The sequence below is a fragment of the Hyperoodon ampullatus genome (genome assembly GCF_949752795.1).
Source record: "Hyperoodon ampullatus genome assembly, chromosome: 7".
Taxonomy (NCBI): Eukaryota; Metazoa; Chordata; class Mammalia; order Artiodactyla; family Ziphiidae; genus Hyperoodon; species Hyperoodon ampullatus.
This window is the reverse complement of record NC_136920.1, coordinates 99,167,934-99,181,958: the sequence shown is the minus strand read 5'-3', so window position 1 is coordinate 99,181,958 and position 14,025 is coordinate 99,167,934. Positions and strand designations below refer to the sequence as shown.

Genomic DNA, 14,025 nt, shown 5'->3' with positions numbered 1-14,025 from the left:
ATCCAACAGCACATTAAAAGGATCATACACCATGATCAAGTGGAGTTTATCCCAGGAATGAAAGGATTCTTTAGTATATGCAAATCAATCAATGTGATGCACCATACTAACAAATTGAAGGATAAACACCATATGATCATCTCAATAGATGCAGAAAAAGCTTTCAACAAAATTCAACATGCATTTATGATAAAAACTCTCCAGAAAGTGGGCATAGAGGGAACCTACCTCAACATAATAAAGGCCATATATGACAAACCCACAGCCAACATTGTTTCCAGTGGTGAAAAACTGCAACCATGTCCACTAATATCAGGAACAAGACAATGTTGTCCACTCTCACCACTATTATTCAACACAGTTTTGGAAGTTTTAGCCACAGTAATCAGAGATGAAAAAGAAATAAGAGGAATCTAAATTGGAAAAGAAGAAGTAAAATTGTCACTGTTTGCAGATGACATGATACTATACATACAGAATCCTAAAGATGCTACCAGAAAACTACTAGAGCTAATCAATGAATTTCATAATGTAGCAGGATACAAAATTAATGCACAGAAATCTCTTGCCTTCCGAAACACTAATAATGAAAAATCTGCAAGAGAAATTAGGGAAACACTCCCGTTTACTATTTCAACAGAAAGAATAAAATACCTAGGAATAAACCTACCTAAGGATACAAAAGACCTGTATGCAGAAAACAATAAGACACTGATAAAGGAATTAAAGATGATACAAACAGATGGAGAGATATACCATGTTCTTGAATTGGAAGAATCAATATTGTGCAAATGACTGTACTACCCAAAGCAACCTACAGATTCAATGCAATCCCTATCAATCTACAAATGGCATTTTTCACAGAACTAGAACAAAAAATTTCACAATTTATATGTTAACACAAAAGACCCCAAATAACCAAAGCAATCATGAGAAAGAAAAACGGAGCTGGAGGAATCAGGCTCCCTGACTTTAGACTATACTACAAAGCTATAGTAATCAAAACAGTATGGTACTGGCACAAAAACAGAAATATAGATCAATGGAACAGGATAGAAAGCCCAGGGGTAAACCCAGACAAATATGGTCACCTTATCTTTGATAAAGGAGACAAGAGTGTACAATGGAGAAAAGACAGCCTCTTGAATAATTGGTGCTGGGAAAACTGGACAGCTACATGTAAAAGAATGAATTTAGAATACTCCCTAACACCACAAAAATAAACTCCAAATGCATTAAAGACCTAAATGTAAAGCCAGACACTATAAAACTCTTAGAGGAAAACAGGCAGAACACTCTATGATGTGAATCACAGCAAGATCCTTTTTGACCCACCTCCTAGAGAAATGGAAATAAAAACAAAAATAAACAAATGGGACCTAATGAAACTTAAAACTTTTGCACAGCAAAGGAAACCATAAACAAAACCAAAAGACAAACCTCAGAATAGGAGAATATATTTGCAAATGAAGCAACTGAAAAAGGATTAATCTCCAAAATATATAAGCAGCTCATGTAGCTCAATATCAAAAAAACAAACAACCCAATTCAATAATGGGCAGAAGACCTAAATAGACATTTCTCCAAAGAAGATATACAGATTGCCAACAAACACATCAAAGGATGCTCAACATCACTAATCATTAGAGAAATGCAAATCAAAACTACAATGAGGTATCACCTCACATGCGTTAGACTGACCATCATCAAAACATCTATAAACAATAAATGCTGGAGAGGCTGTGGAGAAAAGGGAAACTTCTTGCTCTGTCAGTGGGAATGTAAGTTGATACAGCCACTAGAGAGAACAGTGTGGAGGTTCCTTAAAACCTAAAAATAGAACTACCATATGACCCAGCAATCCCACTACTGGGCATATACCCTGAGAAAACCATAATTCAAAAAGAGTCATGTACCGTAACGTTCATTGCAGCACTATTTACAATAGCCAGGACATGGAACCCACCTAAGTGTCCATCAACAGGTGAATGGATAAAGAAGTTGTGGCCCATATACACAATGGAATATTACTCAGCCATAAAAAGAAACGAAATTGAGTTATTTGTAGTGAGGTGGGTGGACCTAGAGTCTGTCATACAGAGTGAGGTAAGTTAGAAAGAGACAAACTAAAAAAAAAAAAATGGTTCTGAAGAACCTAGGGGCAGGACAGGAATAAAGACGCAGACATAGAGAATGGACTTGAGGACACGGGGATGGGGAAGGGTAAGCTGGGATGAAATAAGAGAGAAGCATTGACATATATACACTACCAAATGTAAAATAGATAGCTATTGGGAACAGCCACATAGCACAAGGAGATCAGCTCGGTGCTTTGTGACCCCCTAGAGGGGGTGAGATAGGGATGGCATTAGGGAGACACAAGAGGGAGGGGATATGCAGATATATGTATATGTATAGCTGATTCACTTTGTTATACAGCAGCAACTAACACAACAATGTAAAGCAATTACACTCGAATAAAGATGTTAAAAAAAAATTCTGGAGAGGGTGTGAGAAAATGGAACCATTGTACACTGTTGATGAGAATGAAAATTGATTCAGCCACTTCGGGAAACAGTATGGAGTTTCCTTAAAAAACTAAAAACAGAGTTACTATATGATCCAGCAGTCCCACCCTGGGTATACCCAGAAAAAATTAAAGCTGTAATTCAAAAAGATACATGCACCCCAATGTTCATAGCAGTATTGTTTATAATAGCCAAGCCATGGAAACGACAATTGGATTAAGAAGATGTGGTACATAAACAATGGACTATTACTCAGCAATAAAAAAGAATGAAATAATGCCATTTGCAGCAACATGGATATCCTTAGGGAATATTTTTTTATACATTTATTTATTTTATTTATTTTATTTTTGGCTGTGTTGAGTTTTCGTTGGTGCGTGTGGGCTTTCTCTAGTTGCGGCGAGCATGGGATACTCTTCCTTGTTATACATGGGCTTCTCATTGTGGTGGCTTCTCTTGTTGCGGAGCACAGGTTCTAGGTGTGCAGGCTTCAGTAGTTGTGGCACACAGGCTCTAGAGCCTGGGCTCTAGAGCTCAGGCTCAGTAGTTGGGGAGCATGAGCTTAGTTACTCCACAGCATGTGGGATCTTTCTGGACCAGGGCTCGAACCTGTGTCCCCTGCATCGGCAGGTGGATGCCTAACCACTGTGCCACCAGGAAAGCCTCAACCTTAGGGAATATTATACTGAGTGAAATAAGTCAGACAGAGAAAGACAAATACTATGTGATGTCACATATGTGGAATTGAAAAAATAATACAAATGAATCTATATACAAAACAGAAACAAGACTCAGACAGAAAACAAAATTATGGTTACCAGAGGGGTGAGGGAAGGAGGGAAAAATTAGGAGTATGGGATTAACCTATACAAACTATTATACATAAAATAGGTAAGCAACAAAGATTTAGTGTATAGCACAGGTAATTATACTCAATATCTTTTAATAACCTATAAGGGAGTATAATCAGAAGAAAATAACTGAATCACTATGCTGAACACCTGAAACTAACACAATATTGTAAATCAACTGTACTTCAATAAAAAAAAATCAGCTGTATTTTTATACACTAACAATAGACCAATCTAAAAATTTAATTAAGAAAACAGTCCTATTTACTATAGCCTCAAAAAGGAATTAAATATTTTGGAACAAACTTAATCAAGGAGGTGAAAGACTTGTATGTTAAAAAATACAAAATGTTGTTTAAAAAAATCAAAGAGGTTACAGATAAATGGAAAGGCATCGCATACTTGTGGATTGGAAGACTTAATATCAAAATGTTCATACTTCCCAATGCAATCTACAGACTCAATGCAATACTTATCAAAATTCCAATGGTATTTTTTTGTGGAGATAGAAAAAAATTCTAAAATTCACATGGAATCTCAAGGGACCCTGAATAGCCAAAACAATCTTGCAAAAAAGAAAAAAGTTGGAAGACTCAGACTTCCTGATTTCAAAATGATACTACAAAATAGTAATAATTAAGGTGGTGTGGTACTGGCATAAAGTTAGATATATAATCCAATGGAACAGGATAGAGAGTATAGAAATAATCCCTTGCATATATGGCCAAATGATTTTTACCAAGGGTGCTAAGCCTAAACAGTAGGGAAAGAACACCAAGGGTGTTGTGGAAACTGGATATCCACATACAACACAATGAAGTTGGACCCTTACTTTACACTGCATACAAAAATTAACTCAAAATTGATTAAAGTCCTAAACATAAGACCTAAACTATTAAACTTCTAGAAGAAAACATAGGGGAAAATCTTTAGGACTTTAGATTTGGCAACGATTTCTTTGATATGACACCAAAAGCACAAATAACAAAATAAACAGACAAATGGGACTATACCACGAACTTAAAAACTTACGCATGTCAAAGGAAACAATGCATGAAAAGATAGTCTAAAGAATGGGAGAAAATAATTGTAAATCACACATCTAACAAAGGTTAATATCCACAATATATAAGGAATAGCTACAACTCAAAAAAAAAACAGCCTGATTATAAAGCGGGCAAAGGATCGAGGCTAGAGTTACGCTTGGGTATCAGCCATTGTCTTAGTGTGCTAGAGTCCTCAAAGAGTGGCTGCTGACCTTATTCACTGGCTGTGGCCCTCATGGCATAGTCAGTCACCAGGTTAGTGACATGTATCAGAGAAAAAAAAATGGGCAAAGGAATCGAATAGATATTTCTCCAAAGAAGATATACAAATGTCCAATAAGCATATGAAAAGATGCTCAACACCAGTGATCATTAGGGAAATGCAAATCAAAACCAAAATGAGACATCACTTCACACCTATCAGGATGGCCACTATCAAAACAAGTGTTGGTGAGGATGCAGAGAGAAGTTGGAACTCTTGTGCACTGTTAGTGGGAATGTAAAATGGTGCAGTTATTGTGGAAAACAGTATGGAGGTTACTCAAAAAATTAAAAATAGATTTACCATATGACCCACTGATCCTGCTTCTGGGTATATCCAGAAGGACTGAAATCAGGATCTCAAAGAGATATATGTGCACTCTCATGTTCATTGCAGCATTATTCACAATAGCCAAGATGTGGAAACAATCCAAATGTGCACCAACAAATAAATGAATAATGTGATATATACATGCAGTAGAACATAATGGGAGTCTTAAGAAAAAAAGGAAATCCTGTCACATGCTACAACATGGATGAACCTCAAGGAAATTATGCTAAGTAAAATAAGCCAGTCACAAAAGAACAAATAGTGTATGATTCCACTCATATCAAGTATCTAAAGTAATCAAAATCATAGAAACAGAAAGTACAAATGTGGTTACCGAGGTGGGAGGAGGGGGAACCAGTGTTTAGTGGGTGTAGAGTTCTGGTGTTGCAAGACAGAAGTTCTAGAGACCTGTTGTACAACAATGTGAATATACTTAATGCTACTGAACTGAACATTTAAAAATGGTTAAGGTGGTAAATTTAATGTTATGTGTTTTTTATGTGACGTATGTTCTTTCCCTTTCATAGCAAATAAACATCAATGTTGAGATCCAGAGCAGTTCATTTCTTTGCTTAACATGTTAAAATGAAATAGTCTTAGTTGCTCAGTAGCTGTTAGTGACTTGAATTCTTAATTTTCTTTCATAATAAGTCAATATTAGGAGGCATATTGTTTTAAAAAAACTGTTCTGTTAGTAAAGCAGCATGTGAATCGGCTTCAGGTATAAGTCTTGCTACACACATAGCTGCTGTCCTAGTAGGAGTAATCCCAATGCTCTTTTCCATTCAACACCACAACTCACAAAATAACTTATATGAAAATTCTTCCTCTACAGCATGTTTTCAATGACAACCAGAAGCAAAAAATCATCAAGTGCTTCAGCCTCTTAGAAATGCTGCACAGATGCCAAGAACTTATCATACCCTACATATCAATCAATTCAACTTACTGTAAAGCAAAATGTGTTCTAGTATACACCTTTCAATTCACATTATATGCTATTGATATTGTGTTTGCACAACAGTATCATTTGACAAAGGAATTTTGCCAACAGTTCCATCTGATTTAGCACTAACCATATTTGTCATTAACTTGTGGTTGGCTTTATAAACTTCTCATCAGTGGTTTGACTTGTACATTTTTTCATTATCAAGAGTTCAATGCTGAATGATACCTTAGTAATTTTAATCTTTCCTTTGACTTCATTGATAGAATTCATCAAGTTTGTACTAGAAGGCAATATTTTGTTCCTGCTCTGGAGAAAAGCAGATTGCTTTAGCAGAGAGGTGACTCTGCTTTCTCTGACAATCATATAAAATCTTTAATGGCTTTAGTCCTCTGTGTTAGACAGGAGCTTTTTTTTTTTTTTTATAGGTGATAGAAATCCACCTCAAAATAGCCTAAGGAGGGGTGGGAAGGAACGTACTGACTCATAACTAAAAAGTACAGAAAAGGCAGAAAAATTGAGGAATGTTGCCTCCAGATGCTTAAAGAACATGGTTAGGACTCTTTGTCTCTCCCTTACCACCTCTTGGCTCTGTGTTTCTCTGGTGGTTTCATTTTCAGGCAGGATTTTTACATGTGATAGCTGAAAGGTTGCATGATCCTTGTGACTTGGGATCCCAGAAGAATAGAACCCTCTTCTAGTGCCTATATATAGATAGAAAACATAGAGAAGACTCTGGTTGTCCTGTTTGGGGCACATGTCCATGTTGGACCCAATGACAGTGGCCCAGGGTATAAATGATTTTGATTATCAAGCCTAGACCATATGCCAACACCTATGGCCAGATTCTATTGCTAGAAGTGAAGGAAAGAATATAAACACAACATATTTTTCTTCTACTGCAGATGTATTTTTTTCACATCTTTATTGGAGTATAATTGCTTTACAATGGTGTGTTAGTTTCTGTTGTCTAATAAAGTGAATCAGCTATACATATACATATAGCCCCATATCTCCTCCTTCTTGCATCTCCCTCCCACCCCCCCATCCCACCCCTCTAGGGGGTCACAAAGCACCAAGCTGATCTCCCTGTGCTATGTGGCTGCTTCCCACTAGCTATCGATTTTACATTTGGTAGTGTATATATGTCCATGCCACTCTCTCACTTCATCCCAGCTTACCCTTCCCCCTCCCCGTGTCCTCAGGTCCATTCTCTACATCTGCGTCTTTATTCCTGTCCACTGCAGATGTATTTGATGAAGTCTCATAAAAAATAATAAAAATAAAAAATAATACCCAAGGGGCAAATAGATTACTGATTCTGTAAAACTTAATTATCAGAGATTTGTGTTTGTATTTTTTTGTACTTTCTTACTTAATTCCATAAAATCATCACATTCACAGATAGTTGGAAACTCTTCATTTTATGTCTAAAATTACTTTGAGTTGAAGTATTTGTCACTAATTTTTCCACTACATTTAATTTTAATAATCCATTCTTAAGCCTTTGAGTTATTTATATGTGTAGTGAGAATCTAAAATTATATAATAGAAAACAATAAAATATAAATTTAACATAAACAAAAATACTCTGAAATATATAAAAATATGTTTATGAATCCCAAACTGCTCCATGTTAACTGAATACTAGTCAAAATTAAGTGGCCAAACAGACCTTATGACTCATGCACCACCTTTGAGTAAGAGATTTTTATTAAGAATATGGAGAAATTTGGGGAAAATCATAATTTTGCCTGATAATTATATCAAGTCTTTCATGGCTTTAGTCCTCTCTATTAGACGAGACTTTTTTTTTAACGGGTGATAGAAATCAACCTCAAACTAGCCTAAGGTGGGGTAAGATAAAACGCATTTCACTTCAAATCTATGAAATATAAGTAAACAAAATATTTAAGTATTTTTCTTTGAGATCTACTCAAACACCTCCTGACCCCTTGCTAAACTACCACAGGCCGCACTCTGAGAATTAGTGCTTTCTCCTACAAGGGTATTTTCAAAGTCACCTCCTCCGAGAGCTTGGGTACCACAACTATCTGTGAAGCTTATAAAAGACATTGATTGACAGACTTAATTCTGACTAACTAAATAAGGCTTTTTCTGGGTGATGCTCAGAAGTCTCTAATTTTTTTTTTTTTTTTTGCCCTACGCGGGCCTCTCACCATTGTGGCCTCTCCCATTGCGGAGCACAGGCTCTGGACGCGCAGGCTCAGCGGCCATGGCTCACAGGCCCAGCCGCTCCGTGGCATGTGGGATCCTCCCGGACCTGGGCACGAACCCACGTCCCCTGCATCGGCAGGTGGACTCTCAACCACTGCGCCACCAGGGGAGCCCAGAAGTCTCTATTTTTAAATAGTAACTCTAACATATGCATCTTGGCATCTGGCAATGGGATTAATTTAGGAATCACACCCTAAAGTATTCTCTCTCCACTCTATTCCCTGAGGTCAAGCAACTTACACTTGTCCATTTGCCCTGTCTATATCCCTCCTCGGGTCTCATCTAAACCTATCACATAGCTGAGTCCTCACCCAGGATACTGTGGAAAGCAGCCCCCGAAAGAGGTAACTCATAATCCTTGTGAAAGTTTCATCAGCAGGTAGGACAAGGTAAAGCAGCTTTAGTGGGGCCTGATCACCAAGCAGTTTGTCTCCACCCTCACCTGCTCTGGATCCAATAACACTAGTTGTCTATGCCTCCTCTTCTACTGCACTTCATGAGAAAAGGAATTCTGGTGCTCAAGGAAGGTCACTCCATTTCCTACATATAAGTTACCCTAGGAATAGGGGAGGGGTGATGAGGGATGAAATAAAAATGCTCTGAAATGTAGGTGGGTATATGTTTCTTGTCTCTTCTATTCATCTCTGTCTTGATTACCTGTGTCTCGGATATATTACACAATATGTCCTTCCTGCAAAGTACAACCTGGGCAGAGAAATAAGTGAGTGGCACTTTTCAAGGATTTGATCAGCATATATTGAGATGCAAGCTGAGGGCTTCCTGGTGGCCAAGCAGGGAATGGTCAGTGCTGCTTCTATACTCTTGAGCAATTCAGCTCTGACCCCCAAGCTGCAAATCTCACTAAGCCAAATGAGAGCTCTGTGATTGAAAAGATCTGCCTTACTCAGAGGGCCATTTGGCATCAGGTCATTGTCACTAGGTTATACACTTAGGGAGGAGGTAGGTGGTGTTCCATACTTTAAGCAGTTGGTGAAAGTATTCCTTCCACCTACAAAGAGCACTTTCTATAAGGAGAATGGAAATAAATAAATAGGTTCTGCCTTTTTGCATATCTGCTGCTAGTTTAGGAATCAGCAAATTGGTGGCGGCCAGCCAAACCCAGCCTGCAGCCTGTATTTATACAGCCTGGGGGACAGAGGCTAAGTATGGTTTTTGCCTTTTTAGGTTTGTAAAAATAAAACAAAGAAGAATATGTGACCCGCAAAACCTAAGATAGTTACCATCTGGCCTTTTACGGGAAAATTTGCTGACCTTTGGCTTAGAGTCCTTTTAGACTGGTGTACCTGGTAACTTCCTGGCTGGCCTTCCTCTTAATTGGACTCTTCCTGGATCTACCATGAAGACCAACGGGGAGTCATTTCTGACCTAGTTCACATACCTGTCATCCATTTACCAAATCCCACTGGTGTGCAAGTAAATGTTCAACAACCAGCAATCGGAACAAAAAAGCCTTGATTTGTAGCATCTGCCGGTTTCTGTGGTGTAAATATTCCCCTTCACGGCTGGTTTCAAGCTACCAGCATGATGTTACTGAACACAGAATTGGGAAGAAAGGCACACATCATATCTCACTAGATGGTAGGAGCTGACTCCAGCAACCACTGCCCAGTCCTGAGAGGTGTGAGGCATCTGGCGTACTGGAAAAAGAATCATTCCCTGGTTAAATATTCTTAAATTCAAATCAAGTCATCACTACTTAACTAGTTGGATGACCTTCAAAAATTCACTTAACATCAACGAGCTTGTTTTTTCATGTGCAAATTTGAAATAATGCTACATTATTATCTCAGAGAGAAGGATTTGGGAAGAGTGAGAATAGGTACAAGCAAACATACCACACAGTGTTTGGGGCACACATTCCCCACTTTTTCTCCACTGTCCCCATAGTAGGGTGGAGGTTTCCTCTTCCCTCCTCCATCTTCTCTACAACTCACTCTGCTTAGGCCAGGACTGGATGGGAGTCCAGTGGATCCTCCTTCTGTGTCTGTTGTGGAGGTGTTTGGACCCCAGGAAAAGTTTGAGGTCTGAGAGAGTTGGCTGGGGCCTTATGAGCAGGACAAGTGCAAAATTTTGGGTGGGTTGTCCTGAGGATATCCTTCAAAAGAGAAAATAGTCACTGGATTCCACTTTAAGGGCTGAGTTCCAGTCTTATTTTGCTCTGTATCTACCATGGCTGGCACAATTGCTTGGAAATAGGAGCCATTCAATATATAATTGCTGGATGAGTGAATGAATGCTGATTGTATCTGCCAATAAATGAATGCAATCCTGATCAAATACTGATTAAAAGACTGGGCTGTGAATAGCCTGAATTTGAATATAGCTTTGTCCCTTACAAGCTCTGTATCTTTGGACAACTTACTTAACCTCTCTGGACTTCAGTTTCATCATCTATAAAACAGATAATAGTATCTACTTTCAAGAATTGATTTAAAGTATTTACTAAAATAAGTCTGGAACAATATAAGTGCTCAACAATGTAAGCTATTATTATCTTTCTCATCAAAGTCAATGTTAACAACTAACACTCATTGATACCCCCTATGCCTCATGCTCTTCTTTTAATCTATTAGTCAGTTCATCATTTCAAGGAAAGGAAGCCACAATACAATAGTACCACTCTAATATGGCAAGATGCCTAATTTTAATAGAACAGATTCATTGTAGCCAAATATTTCTATTCTTTTGGTCTCTCATGCTCATCCGATTTAAGAAGCAAAGGCTGGGATGAAATCAAAACAAGTCTGAATTATAGCAGCAAAAGATGTTAAATCCTGATGCCCACTCTTGCCTCTGAAATGTTCTCTGCCTCACAGACATATCTGCTCTTATCTCATCTATGTCACTATTCTTAATTCTTAATTCTAAATTCTAAGAATCCAAGAATTCTTAATTCTTGGGTAAGATATAGGAGACATAATGTTTAAGAAACAGAATGTTCTTCTGTAAATATTATGATATTTTGATGCTTTGTGGAAGTGGTAGTATGGGGTAGCATTTGACTTTTAGCCTTTATTTCTCCAGTAACTAATGTGAGAAATGAATCTTCTCCCAGGATGGCCAGCCTTCACCCCACGCCTGGACATAGTCTCATTCCTGACCTGTAGTCCAAATCTTTTACTAATGCCAACTTTATTGTGGGCAAATTGCTGTTAAATCCTGCAATTAATCTTTGGCTTTATAATTAAGTAACTGGATTTAGATTTTGGCTTAAATTTGTGGCTTTCTTGCTTTTGAGTTGGGCTGTACCTTGTGTAACAACTGGCACCATAAAATACCCAATGTCTTGAACCATTTTGACTTAGGACAATTGCCTTGCTCCATTAGCAAAGCAGTAGACAATATTCTGGGAAATGTGGCATAATTCTTCAAATTTTCATCCATAAAAATAGAAGAAATAATCCTTATTGATGTCACTAGTGGAAAAAATATAACAGAAATCAAAGTCCATTTCAAAACTAAGAAATGAATCAAGAGTCAGACATGGAATAAAGTAAGGGCAAGGTAACTCTCAGAGTTTGGATTTGCAGATGTTACAGGTGATGGATGAATTTGGTAGCAATTTTACTCATACATAAAAGCTGTTGAAAGAACCAAGCTAGTCTGCCTCTGTTTCTTTCTTTCTCTCTCCCTCTCGCTCACCCCTTTCCTCCCTCCCTCTCCCCTCTCTTTCTCTGTTTCTCTCTTTTCGTCTCTTTGTCTCTCTGACTGTCTCTCTCTTCCCTTTTGGTGGACAGGGATATGTAAATGTCAAAATGTAGCCTAAAAACAACTTTTAAAAATTTGATCTACATTCTAAAAAACGGTCCTGAGGTTATTTGTGTTTGCTTTTTGATTTACTTATGTCCAATACTTTTCCATCCCTGCAATGTCTAACTGATATTTCTTAACAGTTTTTTTTCCTAATCCCCTACACTCAATATCACACATTATTCTTTTTACGTTGGAAGGTAATTCTGAGTTCACCTCTCTCCTGATTTTTTTTTCAGGCTTCTAGCAGCCATGAATAAAGTTTCACATGTAATACTTAACTCTTTTTATAAACAGAAATTGTACTATAAAAACTGAGGTCCCGAAAAGCCAAAGGCGGGTCAAAGTGGTGGGACTCGCGCCGCGGCTGCGGAGACGTGAAGGCCTTCCGCACTCCTCCTCGGCATCCGGGTCGGTGCTCGCCCTCGCTGTCCTGTCCCCGGCCCCATGGAGAAGACGGAGCTGATCCAGAAGGCCAAGCTGGCTGAGCAGGCCGAGCGCTACGACGACATGGCCACCTGCATGAAGACCGTGACGGAGCAGGGCGCCGAGCTGTCCAACGAGGAGCGCAACCTGCTCTCGGTGGCCTACAAGAACGTGGTCGGGGGCCGCAGGTCTGCCTGGAGGGTCATCTCGAGCATCGAGCAGAAGACCGACACCTCCGACAAGAAGCTGCAGCTGATTAAGGACTATCGGGAGAAAGTGGAGTCCGAACTGCGGTCCATCTGCACCACGGTCCCGGAATTGTTGGATAAGTATTTAATAGCCAATGCAACTAATCCAGAGAGTAAGGTCTTCTATCTGAAGATGAAGGGAGATTACTTCCGGTACCTTGCTGAAGTTGCTTGTGGTGATGATCGGAAGCAAATGATAGATAATTCCCAAGGAGCTTACCAAGAGGCTTTTGATATAAGCAAGAAAGAGATGCAACCCACACACCCAATCCGCCTGGGGCTGGCTCTTAACTTTTCTGTATTTTACTATGAGATCCTTAATAACCCAGAACTTGCCTGCACACTGGCTAAAAGGGCTTTTGATGAGGCCATTGCAGAACTTGATACACTGAATGAAGACTCATACAAAGACAGCACCCTCATCATGCAGTTGCTTAGAGACAACCTAACATTATGGACATCAGACAGTGCAGGAGAAGGATGTGATGCCACAGAACTAAGTGCATACAGGGTGTCATCTTTCTTCCCCTCAAGAAACCTTTTTACTCATCTCCATTCCTTATTCCATTTGGATTTCCTATAGCAAAGAAACCCATTCATGTGTATGGAATCAACCGTTTATAGTCTTTTCACACCGCAGCTTTGGGAAAACTCCATTCCTTGATTTGTGTTTGTCTTGGCCTTTCTGGTGTGCAGTTACTGCTGTAGAAAAGTATTAATAGCTTCATTTCATATAAACATAAGTAACTTCCAAACACTTATGTAGAGGACTAAAAATGTATCTGGTATTTAAGTAATCTGAACCAGTTCTGCAAGTGACTGTGTTTTGTATTACTGTGAAGATATGAAAATGTAGTTAATTACAATTTAAAGAGTGTTCTACATAACTTCTTAATTTCTACATTCCCTCCCTTACTCTTCTTCGGGGATTTTCTTTCAGTAAGCAACTTTTCCATCCTCTTAATATATTCCTTTTTGGTAGGAATCCAGAAGTATTAGATTGAATGGAAAAGCAGATGACATTTTGAGGCTGGAGGTCACAAATTAAAATGCCTCCTGTATCATATATGATGGAGGTCTTGTGTATCTGTGACAACAGGGAGTTTCCTCATTCATTCTTCATTTGCTGCTGTTTAAGTTGACAACTTCCCTTCCCAATAAAAATTCACTTACACCTCCTGCCTTTGTAGTTCTGGTATTCACTTTATTATGTAATAGAAGTAGCATGTTGCTGCCAGAATACAAGCATTGCTTTTGGCAAATGAAAGTGCATGTCATTTCTTAATACACTAGAAAGGGGAAATAAAGTACACAAGTCCAAGTCTAAAACTTTAGTACTTTTCCATGCAGATTTGTGCACATGTGAGAGGGTGTCCAGT

At 38.6% G+C, this 14,025-nt stretch overlaps 1 pseudogene across 1 annotated transcript; it reads left to right on the top strand.

Annotated features, from left to right (window-relative positions):
* The first annotated feature begins 12,419 nt into the window (after positions 1 to 12,419).
* On the top strand, positions 12,420 to 13,270 carry LOC307055892 (14-3-3 protein theta-like; annotated as a pseudogene). Its single transcript has one exon. The product of its transcript is annotated as a 14-3-3 protein theta-like (transcript).
* The last annotated feature ends 755 nt before the right edge of the window (positions 13,271 to 14,025 follow it).